The sequence below is a fragment of the Phalangium opilio genome, unplaced genomic scaffold (assembly GCF_054372755.1).
Source record: "Phalangium opilio isolate 3A_F unplaced genomic scaffold, DU_Popi_V2 ptg000078l_1, whole genome shotgun sequence".
NCBI lineage: Eukaryota > Metazoa > Arthropoda > Arachnida > Opiliones > Phalangiidae > Phalangium > Phalangium opilio.
The window spans coordinates 1,759,324-1,778,711 of NW_028324186.1; the positions used below are offsets into that span (position 1 = coordinate 1,759,324).

The following is a 19,388-nucleotide window of genomic DNA, read 5'->3' on the forward strand; positions in this document are numbered from 1 at the left end:
CCCGGCTAAAGGTCACCCTACACGTGGGTCCCGTTATTTAAGCTACAAAGTAAAAATAAAGCGTTATCTTGACTAATTATACAAAAACGAGCTTTGCTTCGCAGTCCTTAAAATACTGCATTTATACACAATTCGCGACACTTTTTCAAACCCACAAAGGGTCAGAAACTAGAAATTATTATTTGTATTGCAATTTGAAATGAAGTTTAATCGTTATGAGAAATTTGCTTTTAATTGCGTACATCAAACCTTTGTTATGATTAGAAATTTTACAACAAAAACGGGTATAATGTTAAGCTCCATAGAGTTTAACAATACGATTGCCCTGGTAGAGACATGTTTTGACCATCGTGATTAGACATAATAATAAGGTAGATCTCTTCGAAAACTCACAATAACCAAGTATCTATGGTGTAGTGGTTATCACGTCCGCCTAACACGCGGAAGGTCCCAGGTTCGAGCCCTGGTAGGGACGTGTTTGGACCATCGTGATTAGACATAATAATCTAATCTAAGCTTAGATTATTAAGCTTAGATTAGAAATTTTACAACAAAAACGGGTATAATGTTAAGCTCCATAGAGTTTAACAATACGATTTCGGATTGAGTATAAATAGAAAATCTCTGACGGGATTTTCTTAATATTATTGCAAAGCTCAAATAAAATGGTACAATATTAAAAGTAATTAGGCTTAGGAAATACTTGTAATATACACCTTTAAAACCTAAAATATGTATAATATCAAGCCAAAATTCCAAAATAAATTTTTCCGCCTTTTAATCTACTTCTGCCATATGATACATCTTGTCTTTCAACCCCCATCCTGAGTTTCAACCTACCTAGTTGGGACAAGCTGACAGCAAAGAAAAGCCCGCGTTGCCTAGCACTGCTAGCACCGTTACTTCACCAGTGCAGGTTTCTTTTAGGGGGAGAGAAATCTACTATAAAAACAGAGAGACGGTTGTCGAGAAATATCATACCTTAACTAGCTGCTAACACCTCTAGTCAAAAATTAAATCATGGGGAACCAACTTGGGTCTAACCGCCGGCCCTTCGCCGATGTCCGGCCGCCAGCCGATGGTCCTCCGCCAGCCGCTTCCGCCAGCCGCTTCCGCCAGCCGATGGTCCTCCGCCAGCCGAAGGTCCTCTGCCAGCCGATGGTCCTCCTCCAGCCGCTTCCGCCAGCCGATGGTCCTCCTCCAGCCGATGGTCCGCTGCCCGTTGCCGATGTCCGCCCACCCGCCAAGGGACGCAGGAAGGTCCGAGGGAGCGGTACATTTCAAATCAGAGACGTGCCCTTCGGACGCGGAGCCGATCGAGCCGTCCGCAAGCGCCCCAACCTGGACGTCCGCCAGCCGCCCAACCCGGACCGCCAGCCGCCCAACCTGAACCGCCAGCCGCCCAACCTGGACCACCAGCCGCACAACCTTGACCGCCAGCCGCCCAACTGAGCCATCCGCCAGAGGCCCGACAGCAGGAAAATCGACCCACCAGCCCCTCGGCTAAAGCTGAAAAAATGCTTCAAATGTGGGGTGGTGGGTCACTCGTACAAAGACTGCGAGGCGACGCGTCCCAAAAAACGGAAGGGGGACCCTATATTTAATTTTAATTTTTAAAAAAATAAAAAAATTAAACAAATCTTTGCAATTTTGTTCCTTAACCTATCATTTATCACAGTTATTTTCCGAATTAACCGAGAGGTCAGGTGTGAGCTTTAAAGTTTAAATTCTAATTTCTATTTCCTGCTGCTAAGCAAGGCACGGAACTATTTTCACGTTTTGAGTGAGTTAAAAAATACTACATGCCTTTAGCCTTGCTATTATTCCTTAAAGTTGTCGCGATTGATACTTTCATGATCTGCGCCGTTTATCTATTTATTTCAATTGAAGCTATGCATTGCTGGGTTACGTCAGGTCATAAGTTAATAAGATATGTTCCATAAGATTGTCAATGGTTACTGAGAGCTTGCAAGGATCCCACCGGTCCTATAATTCGTATCTTTTTGAACCAGTCCTTTATTATCCTATAATTTCATGAAAGGTCCTATAATATCCTATATATTTTTGACTTAGTCGAAGTTTTCGCTTAATTTAACGTCAAATTTATCAAAATTTAGCTTCTTTTTTATCGAGATCACATTTGAATAGACACCGAAATTGCGGAGCTCGCTCATGATTTTTATAATGAATAACAATAATTAATAGTTAATGAATAACAATAATTAATAATTAATGAATAACAATAATTAATAATTAATGAATAACAATAATTAATAATTAATGAATAACAATAATTAATAGTTAATGAATAACTATAATTAATAGTTAATGAATAACAATAATTAATAGTTAATGAATAACAATTATTAATAGTTGATGAATAATAATCATTACAATTAATAACATTAATTAAAAATTAAGGAACTTGCATATCCACATCCAGGCTCATCATCCAAATGAGGATATTTCCTAACTAGTAATTTTGATGTCCACACGTGAGAAGGCGGATATCTATAAAATGTTTCTCAAATCTGTATAGTATTTATAAAAAACTTAAATTTTACTATAGCTTACAGGCCGTATTTTGACATCTGATCATTGAAAATTATTGAAGTAACTTCTTTACGAACTTGACTTTTAATTTTGGCGGAGAGTTCGTTTTATATATTCGGGTCAGAAATATGATTTGGAAATACAGAAAGGATGTATTCCAGCATAAAAGTAGATCTCGATGCATATTCTTTAACGGTTTTCCTTTGCATTCCAATGGACCTTAAAACTATAATATATTTTTAAATTTTTTCTCTATATTAACTGATTTGATATTTCACTCCCCCTTTAAGTATGTTTCATTTAGAATGAAACTTCCTACCACGTTGGTTCCGGCTCCTCTAAAATAAAGCTAGGTGGCGATATTCGGAAGAACTGAATCTTGGGGATATTGAACCAGAATTAATCAATCCAGTTGTTGATGAACCAGATGAAATCAAGCTGGGTTTTGGTACAGCGTTTTGAAGTAATTCAGACGAAGACTGATGATTACTATGATATTGTTCATTTTCTGACAAACTCTTGACCTAATGTTTATACAGGGTGTTTCTGAAAAGTCCATCACAAATTAAGGGGCGTGTTTATGGGACCAAACTGAGCGGAAAGTACCAAAGAACATGGGGTGTACAACATTTTGTTACGGAGATATGGCCTTCCAAACATTCGCCCCTAAAACAAGGAAATATCCAAAAATGAGAAGTAACACTTAAGACCGACTAACCAGCTTGTTTAAAATTACTAGACAATTTCAATAGCCTTTAATCGAACAATTGATTTCTACCTTTACTAATCAGAAGCGTATAAATGAGTAGAAGTATGCCTACGGTGGTAATGTAAAATTAATCCCAAGTGACATGATGTTTCAAGATCTTCCCAGCACCAAGTAAAATGGTTCTGATTGAAGGGACTTTTATTAGCACAGCGTAAACAACGTTATTTTCAGGAATTAGTCCAAATGTCCACGGGCGGCATTACAAAAACGAGGCAGTCTTTCGAATGATACTTGGACATGTTGGAAGATCCCTGGCTTGTTCCTGTTATCTCAAACCGTAAAAAGCTACGCAAATCTTCATCATCACGGACAACACTCTTGTACGTTAGGTATGACCTTGAGAAAACCTAAAAGGACATCTCGAATGTATTTGAAAAACCCATCTCCAATTAAGGGGCGTGTTGTTTGTTTCCAACAGAGTAAACTCGCCCAGAGAACAATTACAATGCAGAGCCACGTTTCGGCGTTAATGGCCCACAAAGGTGGTCCCAAAAACAAGAACAAACTTTAATTTGTTTCGTTCAGTAAGTGTTTCATGTGTCATAGATAAAACGCCATGATTAATGCACGAAGAAAATGAATTTATTGACAAGTTTTAACATTTAATTGCAACTAGTTACAAAAATTGTTCAAAGTGTTCACCACCCGCGTTAAGGCACACATTAGCACGTCTTACAAATGATTCCCTTACACGTTGAAAAATGCCTGGAGTTTCGCGAATTGTTTGACAGCCGTGAATTATTCGTCGACGTAGCTCTTCAACATCGGGCAGTTCAGTCTGATAAACTAAGTCTTTCAGGTGGCCCCAAAGAAAGAAATCACAAGGGTTCAGATCGGGTGATCGAGCAGGCCACTCCACAGGTCCACCTCGACCTAACCACCGCAAAGGGAAGGTCGTGTTAAGATAATTTCGGACCGCGATGCTGAAATGTGGTGGTGCACCATCGTGCATGAACCGCATTCTGTTTACCAAACCTAAGGGTACGTCTTCGAGTAGTTCCGGTAAATCGTCCCGTAAGAACTGCAAGTAAGCCACACCGTTTAACCTGGGCTCTAGGAAATATGGCCCAATTAAATTGTCACCCACAATACCACACCACACGTTTAAACTGAATTGTACTTGGTGACTTCTAACGCAAGTTGCGTGGGGGTTTAGCTGGGACCATTGATGTTTATTATGTAAGTTAATAATACCATCCCGTGAAAAGTTAGCTTCGTCAGTAACCAACAAATCCCGTGGGAAATCGATATCGTTTACTTTAGCCAGAAACCACTGACAAAACGCCGTGCGTCGTGGGTAGTCCGCTGGATTCAAACCTTGAACTTTTTGAACATGGAAAGGATGAAACCGGTGGCTTCTGAGGATTTTCCACACGAGCGTGTGGTTTACGCCTAATCGGCGACCAACTTGGCGGGTACTTGATTCAGGCTCGTCCTCGAAAATGGTGAGAACTTCGTCTTCTACGGCCTCTGGGATGGCTCTCGCTCTAGGTTGAGGTCCAGCCGGTTGGATTCGTCCATCTTGCCTCAAACGTCTGTCCACAGCCTCGAACGTCAGTCGATTTGGTAGTCGCCTCTGCGGAAATCTTTCCTGATACAAGCGTACAGCTGCTGCGGCGTTCCCCTCGGCTAGTCCATACATTAGGTGCATATCCGCATATTCGGCATTTGTGAAGAAAGGCATTGTAACAGACTTCGTTGAATTATGAGTTTAATAAAACAAACACATGTACGTGAAACCTCTTTTATTCCTTTCTTAAAAAACATAGTGCTCTGTTTTAGTGCTCTGTTTTTTAAGAATAGGCGAAGTTCTCACTATTTTCGAGGACGATCCAAAAACAAGCAGCCGCCAATTGGTTTGCTGATTAAGAAAAAACCACACGCAACTTGCGTTAGAATTCACAAAGTACAATTCAGCTTAAACGTGTGGTGTAGTATTGTGGGTGACAATTTAATTGGGCCATATTTCCTAGAGCCCAGGTTAAACGGTGTGGCTTACTTGTAGTTCTTACGGGACGATTTACCAGAACTACTCGAAGACGTACCCTTAGGTTTAATAAACAGAATGTGGTTCATGCACGATGGTGCACCACCACATTTCAGCATCGCGGTCCGAAAACTTGTCAATAACATTTTCTTTGTGCATTAATCATGGCGTTTTATCTATGACACATGAAACACTTACTGAACGAAACAAATTAAAGTTTGTTCTTTTGTTTGGGACCACCTTTGTGGGCCATTAACGCCGAAACGTGGCTCTGCATTGTAATTGTTCTCTGGGCGAGTTTACTCTGTTGGAAACAAACAACACGCCCCTTAATTGGAGATGGGTTTTTCAAATACATTCGAGATGTCCTTTTAGGTTTTCTCAAGGTCATACCTAACGTACAAGAGTGTTGTCCGTGATGATGAAGATTTGCGTAGCTTTTTACGGTTTGAGATAACAGGAACAAGCCAGGGATCTTCCAACATGTCCAAGTATCATTCGAAAGACTGCCTCGTTTTTGTAATGCCGCCCGTGGACATTTGGACTAATTCCTGAAAATAACGTTGTTTACGCTGTGCTAATAAAAGTCCCTTCAATCAGAACCATTTTACTTGGTGCTGGGAAGATCTTGAAACATCATGTCACTTGGGATTAATTTTACATTACCACCGTAGGCATACTTCTACTCATTTATACGCTTCTGATTAGTAAAGGTAGAAATCAATTGTTCGATTAAAGGCTATTGAAATTGTCTACTAATTTTAAACAAGCTGGTTAGTCGGTCTTAAGTGTTACTCCTCATTTTTGGATATTTCCTTGTTTTAGGGGCGAATGTTTGGAAGGCCATATCTCCGTAACAAAATGTTGTACACCCCATGTTCTTTGGTACTTTCCGCTCAGTTTGGTCCCATAAACACGCCCCTTAATTTGTGATGGACTTTTCAGAAACACCCTGTATATTTTTGAATATATTTCGTGAAATGATACCGTGCATGTAGAGAAAGAAGGATACTAAATATTTTTTTTGTAGAAAAATATATTCACTTCACCACATGGGCTTATAGATAGTGTCACTAAAGAGGCTAGAGATAGTTCATTAGTATATCAGCTTTACATTCGGAGCAGTGTTGCCAGGCCCTTTGTGAGCTAAATACGTTAGTGAAGTCAAAGAGGTGAGGGGGAGTGTTCACGCTTTGAACGTTTTCCTCTAAGTTTGCGCTGTATGCGCGCAATTTTCTGTGCCCTCTTATCGCTTATACGAGCTCACTGACGTGAGTGTTTACCCGGGAGTGGACGATTTTTATGTTTTAATAATGCCTAGACAATGGTCGATGAAAAGGGCAGGGCTCATTTAAATTGTAAATTTTAAGTACGTCAGTAAAAACTTTCATTACTCCCTGCATCATTAAATTGGATTTAGATAATTTTTTTAAAGGGACTTGCCCTTTAAAGTGGGACACGGAAAAAGCAGTGATGGAAGGCATTGATGGGGGAATTCGATTTTATTATAAATAAAAAACATTTTACCTGATTAACTTTATCAACAACTCGAATTATCATTTTATTTTGTCGCACTGTGTTCTTCGTGATATTGACATTCATCCATATATGATATAATAAAAATACTTATTAATTTTAATTTGTACCACAGTTAAGCTTCCCTATTATGTTAGGTTCTCCAGTAATTAACTCTAGTCAGTTTGAATGACTCGCCTAATACATAACGTTTTCTCCATGATATTGAGAGCTCGTCTTTATTTCGAGAAATATAATTTTTAGATAGTTTAATGAATTTTCATTAAGCTTAATGATGGTTCTGTCATCTCCTTTACATAAAACAACCTCGGTGAAGTTTAATGCCATTATTTCTAAATCTTAAATCAGCACTATTCATCAATTATCTTTGATGAAAAGTTATTCCTTTCTACACGCTATTTTGAGCCCGCCGCGATGCAACTGCGAGTCTACCAAAAAAACATTGGTACATTTTGTTTAGAAAGAGAGCTTGTGCATCTTACATGTCCAATATCTTCTGAGAAGTGAATTCTTTTTTAAAAAGTATACGTTTCTTACTTTAGCCACAGAGTGATACGATATCTATTGGATCCAACACCTTCAAATTGAGTATTTCAACCTCTACTCTGATCGTATTAAAGATTCTTATCTCGGTTTTTCTTATCACCGTATAAAAAATTAAAAAAATTCACAATAAAAGCTATTCATGCGCCCCTTCCTAACTGCGTTCTTCTGTTTTTTGTTCGAAACTGGAAAGGGAGAGGGGAGTGGACGACAGTTATAAAATGAGGTTTTTGCCACATTGGTATGCAAGTAGAACGTTTTCAGAAAAAAACTGCCTTCAATAGAATCCTTTAAGTTAAAACTTTAGAAATAATTTTTGTAGCTAGAGTTAAAATCATTACTTCATAAATAGATAATTTATTTTAAAAAAAGCCAAAAATGGACAACCAAAATGTAGTTGTGTTAAGTGTACTTACTACTGTAAAAAACTATCAATATTGCTGAATCAAGAAAACCAACATCATCATCAGATTATACGGAACATAGGAGGGTGTGGTAAAACATACAAGAAAGTGTTATATTATCGACGTCATCTTCGAAATCATCCAAAGCACTGTTGGACGGATTTGGCAATAAATAACATGGGCCTAATGATCAAGTTAAAATCTTAATGGATCTTGAGGAATATTTTTCAGACCCTGACACTCGGTAAAATGAGGAAACGAAAACACGCCAAACACGTCAATTTGTTTTGAAGAATTCAATATTATTAATACAATTAAAATATTGTGAGCAAAATAAATTGGCACACTCAACTGTTCAGGAGTTGTGTAACGATTTACTGTTATGAAAGGAGATGTTGACGGCTCAAAGAAAATGTTTTACGAGACTTTAGGTTATGAATCCAGAAAGAAAGCTATAACAGACGACATTGAAGCTATAGGTGGAGCTTTTGATAGATTAAACTCTATTCACAAGGTGAAAAGCGTCTGCATCACAAATGGGAGTGATTGGTCCGACAGAAATGACATTTCAAGGGTATAAAACGTTACATCTCAGTACTTCGAGGGGTTATGGACTTCTGCTTCCACTGTTAGCAGCGAATCATATTCAAGATGGTTTAGACCACATTTTTGCAAACATCAACTAACAACAATTAATTTCTTTTATTTTAATGTAGTGACTTCCATTCGTCATGAACTGTAAATACCTCGAATTCTGCCGTTAGACATCCAAATCTAAATTATTTTCACGTACTTGGTATGGTTCAATATGATTTTGGTGTAATCGGACTCATTGTAGTTACATCAGCCAGAGATCGAAGGTCTTACATCATTAACTAATTTCGTCTAGGCTTATTGGATTGACATTGTTGGACCTGAGAAAATGTCTGCCCATGGGATTGAAAGGCGCACTAACAACGATGTGGAAGCATTTCACTCTCGGATGAACAAAAATTTTACAACTAATCAACCAAACATTTGGGCATAATTAGGTTAGTATTTTTACAGAAACATCTAAAGTATATAAATATTAATACATATATTTGATATTTTATACCAATATAGTTTTTGAAACAGCATAGACCCCTACTCAATAACTGAATGCATATGCTGCAATTGTGTTTGTGAAAACCATTATTTTCAGAAAACTTAATACTTGGTGAAGATGGTTCAAGAAAGGGTTACATTCTTGCTGTTGATGAAGGGCAACGAATCAGACAGTATCCTAGTAGGAAATACACAATTAAAAACAAGTTATTAATTTTGATATCTTTAGGCTCTAGGCGTCTGACTTTCGGTTGTATAAATACACATTTTTTAGAAATATTCTAACAGCAACTGACAAGCTAGACAGACAACAGATAACTATTAATCAGTTCCTCAATAGGGCTAAATATTTTGTTAATCCCCAAAAAACTTATGCCAGAAATGCTTATCCCGCTGACAATCAGGCCCCTCAAATCGTTCAGCCACGTCATGCGGTTCAACAGCCGCCTCAAATCGTTCAGCCCCGTCATGTCGTTCAACAGCCGCCTAGAATCGTACAGCAGCCGCCTCATATCGTTCGCCCGGCTAGAATCATTCAGCAGCCCCCTCATATCATGCAGTTCAACCAAACAATAGTGTGGGTGCAAGTACTTAGAGGCCAGTTTTAATCCGTGTTAAGAAATCCACCAAATCAATAGCCAACTTAATTAGAATGAACAAAACTAAAAAATTATTGTGCGTGGATGTCACCTATTTCCTGGTAATGTAATATTTCTAAGTACACTGCGCCATCATAAAGGCTTTCTTGGAATTTGCACCTTATGTTCCGAAAACCCAATAGGATGATTGATAATTCCTTGCAGACACGTGCCATTTTGCGAAGAATGCACAATTAGACTATGGAAAAAAACACCTAGATGCCCGTTTTGCAGTTGTTTAATAAAGTCATTCCAACAAGCCAAACTCGTGACATAAAGGTAAGAGGGTATGTTTTTTGCCAATCGTTTCATTGCTTAAAATAAAAATTTTTGGTTTTTTGTTTAGGTTTTCACAACGACATCGCTGGATTGGATAACTATATATTTTTTATTATTATTTTAAATCACATGTTATTTGTCAATCAGTTCATTAATGTGACAATTTTTGGTTTTTTTTTTAGGTTTTCACGACGACATCGCTGGATTGGATAACTATATCGTTTTATTATTATTTTATGTGCTATTTCTTAATTAAATTCCATGTAAATAACTTTTGGTTCTTTTTTAAAGGTTTTGACATCACCCCTGGATTGACACCTGTCATTTTGCGAAGAGTGCGCAATTAAACTATGGCAACCTGAAACACCTAGTTGCCCGTTTGCAGATGTTTAATAAAGAAAGGTAAGAGGGTACGTTTTTTTTCCAATCGTTTCATTGTTTAAAATATCAATTTTTGGTTTTTTGTTTAGGTTTTCACAACGACATCGCTGGATTGGATAAATATATCTTTTTTTTATTATTTTATGTGCTATTTATTAATTAAACTCCATGTAATTAACTTTTGGTTCTCTTTTAAAGGTTTTGACATCACCCCTGGATTGGGTTGTAATGGAGATTAGGCCCGATGACGCATGTCCCTATGGCTGCTGAGGGGATACTCCCAACGCTCGCAAAAACGAAGCCATCGTGTCATGACTTCTTGGGTGGCTTGGAACAGACACGGCTTAGGGCTTTTTCTACTTTACAGTCTTTTTTTTAAGGTTTTCATCGGTGTAAAAGTCAAGGGCCCCTGGTACAATGCTGGACGCATTTCAAAAGTAGAGTACTACAGAAGCCGCGATGGTTGTACGCATATATAAATCTAACGATCATTGAATAAGTTTAGTTCCCAGTCGTGTTACGCCGCAAGCCTAAGGTTCACGCAAAAAAACCGTCAATGAAAAGTTACAACAGTACAAGATAGAGCAGAAATTCTTATGCGCGGAACGAAAATATTGGTTTTTTTAGCGTTTGTTTAGATTAAGAACTAAGTTTGCATGTTCAATTCAGAATTTTTGTTTTTATTTCTTCATTGCGTATTTAAGTGTAATGAAAGATGAATTAAAATTATTCTACTTTATAATAAATATGGCGTAGAAGTTCTATGTAACACAAGGCTTACCATTTTAAGAGGACATCGGATTTTTAATAACAGCGCCGCGTTAAAAGTTAATTTCCATCTCGTCAATTTCATAACGACATTGTCACTCTCTTTTGTAGTTTTAGGAACAAGGGAGCTCAAGCCTTACCATCTCCTAATTTAAAAAGGAAAGGTACCTCACATATGAGTACGAAACAACCATAAGTTCAATATCTTATTTGAACATATCTTGTAAACTTATGGTATAACTAATGATATTACTCCTACAGTGGCTTCAATATTCCTGCCATAAAAGTTTTACAGGTTTCTTAATAGTCTAATAATAAAAAACTTCCGCTTATTTCCTCTTGTATACTTACTATGATACTAAGAAATAGTTTTAGTTTACTAATTCAATTAGATTTTATAAAGTTTTAAAAACAACGAAATAAAAATGTTCTATTTGCAAACTGTGCGGAAAAGGGTCATGGTAAAAAATGGTGAGCTAAAATTTCTATGTAAAAACTGTGCTGAATTGGGCTACAATTCTCGAAGATTATGCGGAAATGGGCATCCACTCTGTTCGGTATACAGGCGTCTATATTCTCACTGTTTTAGGCCTATTATCTATTATTACTCTAGTAGTAATTTTTAATTAGTTAGGTTTATGGATGCAATTAACGATATCGTTTCACTTTTCAGTTATGTAAAATTACTGCAATAAATGAGGAGTTAAAGTTGGAACACTTTGAACTTGTGAAGATACATGAGAAACCGTAGTCGAAAATGTATTTGACAAACAGCAATTCGGAAAGAGTAGTGACCGCCATTACGCTTCCAAATGTAATATTGCCAGTGCCCTGCCTTTAAAGACTATAGGGACAAGTAATCTTGCACGCCGTTTCCACTAAAAAATACTTTTTTGCCACGTTAAAATATCATTTTCACGTTAAAATACGATTTCAAGTTTAAAATACTCTTTTTGCCCACGTTAAAATATCATTTTCGCGATAAAAAACCTTTTCCACGTTAAAATACCCTTTCCAGGTTAAAAAACCATTCCAAATAATATACCTATTCCAGGTTATAATACCTTCGTTTGTTGGAAGATTATAAAACAATAGCTTATTTAATTAACGCAAAACGTTTATTTACGAACATAATAATACTTTTAAAGAAAGACTTAATTTTTCATGACCGTTACGGTTGCCAGTACACGCGTGACTGACAAAGACGGGGAGAGCTAAAGCATATCACATGATCATGTGACGTCATAAACTATGAACGTATTAAACTCCCCCTATGGTTAGTGACCCTTTGACCTATGTTAAAGCTCAAGGATTTACTGTAACATTGTTGCCACGTTAAAATACCTTCATTTATGGTCTTTGCTCCGCCCGAATCCTCCTTTCCACGACGACACCCTGTTTTATCTAATGAAAACTTCCTACTACCAGTCGTTAATGGGAGGGGTTCGATTCGTTGGCCTTATGACAGATTGATCTTACGGACGTGGATGGTTGGACGGCCTTGCGACATGTTGACCTTATGGTACATCGCCTATTTGACGATAGATTCATTTTTAATGCAGTTTTTACATTGCAGTTTCCTAATAAAAACACAATTATTTAATGCTTTCGTCTATCAATACTCTTTTTATATCGATAGTGAAATTGCAATGATCAAATCACAAGTTTTATAGCTTGCTTATAGTGCAGCATAATCAAACCTAACATAACCCTAGCATAACCAAACCCTAACCGAAAAGAACCAAACCTAACCTAATCAACAACGAAATAAAAATGTTTTATTTGCAAACTGTGGGGAAATGGGTAATGGTAAAAAATGGTGAGTTAAATTTCTATGAGAAACCCTAGTCGCAAATGTCTTTGACAAACAGCTAACGTCTAGAAAAATGCAAACTTAATCTGTCTGATTTCGATTCCACAAAATTCTTAAACGAGAACCTTCAGCCGGAACTAAAGTGAGTCACCTCCCTCGCTGAAATCCCAGTAAAAAATGGATTACCCAACAAAAATAGACTATTTCAAACAGAAACAAATGAAGACTCGCATAGGGAATAAATGGACTCGTCGAGAAGTGTTACGACTTAAGAAAATTCCGAAATAAAGTCGTTTAATATTTTACTTTTTCTTATAAGCAGAAACAGATTACATAGGAAGTGATTTACTAGGCTCTACGCCTAGCGCGTCTAAAGTGGAAAGATCTCTTAGCCTACGAATCGCTAGCCGCCAATAGAGAGAATCTCTTCACAATTTTAGGGTTGCCACCTGGCGAGAAAGTACAGAAATAATTTTTACGTCGTAATTCTTATAGTCGATCATGTTTTTACCTAATAAATGCGTCTGCATTTAGTACTCTACTTACTAGGGGCCCGGCCCTTCTGCAGCCGTATTCTGCTTTTTACTCGCCTAGACCCGCTGATCGGTCCGTCGAAAACGCGCCTTGGCCTTTCAATTGTTGATCAAGCGTAAGACGTAAAAAAAGGCTTGCGCTGGTGGTTGGTTGAACTCCTGCGCAAGCTTTAATAAAACACTGCAAAATTCAAACTGCTATTGTTTTCACCCAGAATACAAAAAACTGATTTTTAAGCGGTAATATCAGTTTTAGTTGCTGAATACACCGAAGCAGACGAGAGCCCTGATTAATTTTATTTTGTTTTCGTGTATTTTCGACATCGACTATGGCTGGAATGCATAGGTACTTGTTTATTGCTGCTTTTCTAGAAGAAAAAAACGTGAGGTATATCGTCGTATTAGGGAAGGTCGTGCCTTTGATTTGCCGGATGCTGAGTTTGTGCACCAATATCATTTAACGAAGTGTAAAGTTCGTGAGCTTTGCGATGTGTTACTGCCGGAGTTGGAAACACATGGAACAGGAAAGAATTTCACCTTGTTTGTGAAAGACGAAGTGCTTCTAACCTTACTTCTTTATGATTCTGGGACGTTCCAACATGCCCTTGCAAGCACTTCTGAGCATGGGATGAGCCAACCATCCGTCAGTAGAGCCACTAGTAGGGTTACTAATGCACTTATTGTGAGAATGAGGAGCTGGATACGGTTTCCTGTTGGTGATGTTGAAGAAGCTGCAGTAAAGGTTAGTACAATATTTCCTGCATAGTCGCGATCATAAGTTTCTGGCTGTTTTTACGTGGTTGCCATTTTCTTTCTAATGGGGCTAGAGAGTCGAGTGAAGACTATTTAGATAAGAATATTGACGGGAAATCTGATGCAATTAAAATGGTCATCGTAGCATCATTTACCTAACGTGCTTTTTAATGAAAGGGATATTGAGATGGTTGTCTAATCGATTACAAAATGATTGCCTGACCATTTCAATATCACTTTCATAAAAAGCACTTCAGGTAAAAAATTAACCGACATTTACTATAAAAAAGTCAATGGACTGTGATTTGACACGTCATTTGAAATAGCAATTATGGACGACTTTTAGTGCGACGTAGAATCATCGAGTAGAGCTTGAGAGACTACGTGCGCAACACGGTTTTAGGGTAACTTAAAATAATGCCCTATAAATTAGCCTCATACAGATCATGAACTGGCTATCAAAGGGTTGCGACATGAACCCGATCGAGAGCTTGTGGGCTGAAATGGTTCGCGTTGTGGATCATACCAACGTAAGGAACGCGCAAGAATTGCTGGTAGCGGTGCAAAATGCCTGGCGTGACCTGAAACTCAATGTTGAGCTATTTCAGTCCTACCATCAACCCATGCCGAGCAGGATTAGAAAAGTGTTTGAAAACGAGGGTTATTGGTCTCATTATTAAATATTTTAATATAACCTACTGTGTAATATTGGCCAAATCGTGTATGGAAACATAAAACATGATCTTTAAAAAATAAACAAATTTAATTATATTTAAGAAATTCAATAAGAACAAGCTATATGGCATGTTTGTATCTGGTGCTGTTGACCTTAATTCTGATTCATCGAGAGTATTCAACGTAATAGATTAGAGTTTTCGCTCTCTCACTATATATTACACACCTATAAATCATTATTTTAGACTAACATATTGGTAATTAAGCATATAGAAAATTACAACAATATTTCGGCGGGTATTGTGGTTTTTGCGTTATTGAGAAAATTCTTATCTAAAAGGTCTTCATTTGACTCTTTAGCCTCATTAAAAAGAAAATGGCAACCTAATAAAAACGGCCAGAAACTCATGAACGCGACTGTACTGATAAACCCCAACAATGGAACCGTCATAGGGGCAAGAAAATCAAGCCTTTTTCTGTGAGAAACTTAGATGTTCAGGCTCCTAAAGAAGGTAGTAATAACAAGAAAGTATTATGTAAATGTACGAAGCTAGCTACAGTAGCCAAGAACAAACTGAGGTGTCAGAAGCAACAAAAAATTGAATTAATGATCTTAATGTTATTGGAGCTGATGACTGGGCAAGCATTCTACCTAAGCCTGAGAAGTATACCTGGATAGAATCTAAGATGGGATATGCCCCTAAAGGTTCAGCGCTAAGCTTCCAACTATCAGGAAACGAATATGGATTTGAAGTTATCCACAACCTTCAAAACTGTGATCCCAGCCTACTATTTTGTCGTGAACACCTACCTTCAGATCGATTTCCAATCCCGACACATTCTTGTAGCTCTACGCCCTGGTGTCAGAAGAATTTGAAGGAGAGATATGGTTCTTCAGAGTTGGCTGTACCTATGGTAAATACAATTATTAGTTATATTTTTTCTTTTTTTTTCAAATTAAATGAGACTCAATAAAAGGTTTAATGTGATTATTTAAAAAAAATGAAATTTCTATTGATCAAGCTCGAAATCTAGAAGCAAACACCAGGAACCAAGCTGATTCGCCGCTGTGGAAAGAAGCCCGAAAAACTGGATTGAGTTCTTCTAATATTGGTCTAGTTTGCAAAAGGAAAAAGCAAAATTGGACACAGATAGGAATTAAGAATCTAGTAAATCCTAAAGACATTGGCCATTTAAAACTTATCAAGTTTGGAAAACAGTACGAAAGTATAGCCAAGAACAAATACTGCAAAACTATACACAGTTTTGGTCAATACGTGACCATCCTGGGTTCAGGATACATTTTTTCGCCAAGAAAACCATGGCTAGGAACTTCTCCTGGTATATTGGTCCATGATCCAAAGGAACCTGACCCTTTTGAACTTTTAGAAATTAAATGCCCCTGGTCGAAGAGGGATAAAAAACCCAGCGAAGTACTGGGTGAGGATGATAGAATGGTTGATGAAACACCTCTTTTAAATGAAAATGACAACCCTTACTACCAAATTATGGGTAAAATGGCGCTGTCAGGACCCAAGTGGTGTGATTACGTAACTTATTTTCCAGCTAGATTGATAATTGTGAGGGTGCATTTCAATCAAGAAAAGTAAGACCGAATGCAATAAATTTTAATAGCTTTCTATTTCACACACATGCTACCTAATTTGGCAAAGCTTACGATCCGTAAAAATGTGATCAGGATAAACAATGTTCCTAGATACTCAAGAGCCTCCCTTGTGATAAAAATAAAAGAAAACATAAATTCAGTCTTTCAAGAAAATTGTATTGTTTTTATTTTTTATTCACTGGGTTACTGATACTGGTAGTAGTAGATAAAGCCTCTACAAAGATCAATCTAAACTGATTAGCGGAATCTCATTTTTAGTTGCATCAGTGTCACTCCACTAAGCTGACTAATCTTCCAAGGATTCGATTTCAGGTTCTACAATTTCTTCTTGAATATCATCACTATCATAACTAGCACTGCTTAAAATGCTGTGTTCGTTTTGGAGTCACTAGCGGAATATAGAATATCTTGTTGGAAATTGTCAATTTCATCAGTAACGTTGGTTAAAATACTGTGCTCATTTTGAGTGCCACTGGCGACATTTCTGATTAGAGGTGTTTGTAAGTTTGATAAGAGCGCAATCACTGTCCAGAGTTGATTCATTACAGGAGCTAGAGTCAAGGGTATTGGTCGATCAAGTATATGAAGGCCTCTTATTCTCACTATTCTTCGTTCAACATGAATGCGAAGGGCTGCAATTTTCTGTGACTTTTCTAGTTCTTCTTTAGTGAGTTGCCCTTTCTCACCAAGGAAAGGTGGTATATTCGGTCTACCGCCTTTTTCTTTTAGCATGCCTTCAATCAGAAATCCCTTATTTACCATTACGCTGTCATTAGGTGAAAAAATTTAATTTAGGAAACCACGATACAATCCATCTTTTTAATGATTAAGTAGTCCTAGAAATTTTTATTTGTGGGATAAACGACAAGGTTTCCCCAAAAAAGAACCATTAATGTTTGTTTCTCTTATACTCAAAGACTATTAATATATCGTGTCCAAAAGTGGTTACTATACATACTTCTCAAGTGCAACCGTTTATGTTACACTTTTGTTGAACGTTTTCGGTGTCAAAGTCCTTGCTACATATAAAATCTGCAATAATATCTCCAACAAAACTAGGAGGCACAACTACTTATCTTCGCTAGGCCTTATGCTCAAATCGCTCTCACACTGGGAGCATTTCCTAATTTCTTAGAAATGCAAAGCATTGAGTGGAAGGCATGCTTGAAGCTTCAGCAATAAAACGTTTACGTGAGCCTGGCCAATTGGTTCAACATTCTTTCCTGTAACACTAAGTTTTTGGATGAACAAGTTAATGTTATCATCGGTAGTTCCCAGTATTTTGAAATCGTATACCTCGATCAGGTCTTGAGAGATAGCATTCGAAGACGTACTTTCTATGCCCCGTCTCATTATTGAAACTAGACATGGTGCACAAGAAGCAATTTTGTTCTTGGACATTTTTTCCAAGTGTTCTGGACTGTTTTTGAAACATATGCATTTAAAGTGAAACCAATACCGACATTTGACGCATACAAAATAGTTTTCATAATCGATTGGCTTACAGCTGCCGAGAACTAAGGGCGGGTATACATACTCTGTTCTTTCTGGGTCTGTGTGACCGGAGCAAGCTATTTATTTACAACTGTTTAACGTTTTTTCAGTGCTTGCTCAGAAGAGTTGGTGGGCGCTTCGGCATAAGCGTCAGTAGTCGCTTCCTCGAAAGCGTCAGTAGGGGCTTAGATAACGCTATTGCTATGGGAGATGAGTTCTCTATATAGATGGGGTTTGTCTTTATTGGTTATCCCAATAAACTTTTTTGTTCTTAGTCCTGCTTCCATATTTAATTCACTACTTTATTGTAATAAATATATCTTTTCCGAAACATTCTTGGTGCGTTTTCACGGCTTTTTAAACATACACCGAAGTCTCTAGCAATTTCTCTAAAATGAAATATTTTATCAAACTGATCGAGGGGTATTAAGAGATTTAGGTACCGTTCGTACATGCACCGAGCTATAATATTATTGCTTATTTTACGATGTTGAGCTAATTACTAATATTTTCCAAATAGCTCCTATTTCTAAATGGCCTTGCTGCTATCAGCGGAGCAAATTGTGATAACCTTCTAGTAATGGCCAAGCAGCGAAAATAACTTCATACGAAACACCAATAATTTCAACTCGGTTAAAGGGATAAAGAAGTGATCAGAGAAACATTTTTAATCGTTTAATATCTATAAAGGTTTTGGTAAGTTTCGTTATTGATTTCGATGATATTTTAAAGAAACTGTTTGATGATTTCATAATCCCTTTGAAAAAACTGAAAAAAATATGATTTTTACGGCTTTAAGTTCTATCTCAATCCTTATTTTTACCTATCCAAGTAGCGATGACGTCATGGAGAGATATTACACTGGACGTGTCTGTGTGTATGTTTACGTATGTCTGTCTGTCACCGCGTTCGAAGTTGGCAAATCGGAGCAAACGAATATGCAATATCCGGACAGCGTTCGCAGTTCACAGAAACCAATATTGCCTTGTACTCCATTATCATCGTTAGGGTGTAGATGTACGCGGCTTTCAGCTAGGATTACGAGAAACACCAAGCCTCCCAATTTCAGGGCTTTCACTAAAGGTTCACGAAATTGCGGATTTCTTATATGAAGTTATTACACAGGATGGAAATTAATGGGGATAGTTTCTTATGTAATTACAAGTTGGAATAAGTTTTCTTATCATTGTGTAGCTACTAGGAAAGTTAAACTGTTTTTAGGTAGATATTAAACTGCCATAATTGAAACACCAAAAATTAACTATGATCGCAAAAGACTGGTGCATTATTCTATTGGGGTTTAGTACACTTAATAGTTCTGGTGTCTTCCCCCTTCTCTTATATCTCTGCTTCGGAGCGGACGCTGGCAACAAAAATCACCTTTCTCGGCGAGTCGGCATTGCTCAGCAATCTTCCCTCATACCTTTGAGGACCACTAGGTGGGTCACGCGGATGCTTCATAGGACTTGGGTTTGTATTCTAATGAAAATGGTGGTTAGTTGAATAAATCTAAGTTCCATATGCCTAAACCGTTTCATTCTCCCCTGAA

At 37.5% G+C, this 19,388-nt stretch overlaps 1 non-coding gene across 1 annotated transcript; it reads left to right on the plus strand.

Moving 5' to 3' along the window:
• Positions 1 to 402: 402 nt before the first annotated feature.
• TRNAV-AAC (transfer RNA valine (anticodon AAC)) lies at positions 403 to 475 on the plus strand. The gene has a single exon. It is a non-coding gene; the product is annotated as a tRNA-Val (tRNA).
• Positions 476 to 19,388: the final 18,913 nt, after the last annotated feature.